The sequence below is a fragment of the Morus notabilis genome, unplaced genomic scaffold (assembly GCF_000414095.1).
Source record: "Morus notabilis unplaced genomic scaffold, ASM41409v2 Scaffold10544, whole genome shotgun sequence".
Taxonomy (NCBI): Eukaryota; Viridiplantae; Streptophyta; class Magnoliopsida; order Rosales; family Moraceae; genus Morus; species Morus notabilis.
In genome coordinates, this window is record NW_010367821.1 from 1 (window position 1) to 618 (window position 618).

General features: G+C 41.3%; 1 long non-coding RNA gene across 1 annotated transcript; it reads right to left on the bottom strand.

Annotated features, from left to right (window-relative positions):
* LOC112094531 lies at positions 1-618 on the bottom strand. Its single transcript, XR_002903586.1, has 3 exons — positions 540-618; positions 146-388; positions 1-16 (listed from the first exon to the last, which is right to left on the bottom strand). It is a non-coding gene; the product is annotated as an uncharacterized LOC112094531 (long non-coding RNA).

A 618-nucleotide genomic window follows, 5' to 3' on the forward strand; every position in this document is an offset into this window, starting at 1 on the left:
GGTTGCACCTTTTTGCCTTGAATTTACAGATCACATGATCCAAAAGTACAAGAACTTAATTCAGTAACTAACCAGGCCTAGTTTTTTGAAAGTAACAAGGAAAACATGTTCTACATCAACTAAAAGATGGCCAGCCATCTCTTACCTTAATGTGTCAAGATGATGCTCAAAGGATGAAATAGCAGAGGATTTATTATAAGAATCTAAAAATGGATTCCTTACAACTCCAAGTCTCTTCCCTTTTAGCCCATCTTTGTTTAAAAACTGTTTGTAACCACCTCCAGGAATGAACTTTGCCGCCGATTTTGTTGCTTCATGGTCTCTTGGATCATAACCCACAATTGCATCAAGCACATGAACTGCATCTGAAACTGTCCTGCATATGGGCCTGCATATATGCCCAAAACTATACTAAATAAGCTCGGCTGGCTTGTTTGCCAAGTAACCAAACAGGCCTTTTTTTATGTTCTGTACTTGAGACAAATGTTATTCGTTTTCAGTTTATGACTAGCAGCATAGAATTGGCTGAGTACATGTACCCGATTGTGTCCTGACGAGGGGAGATTGGGACAACGCCAGCGCGGCTGGTGAGGCCAACGGTGGGTTTGATTCCGACGA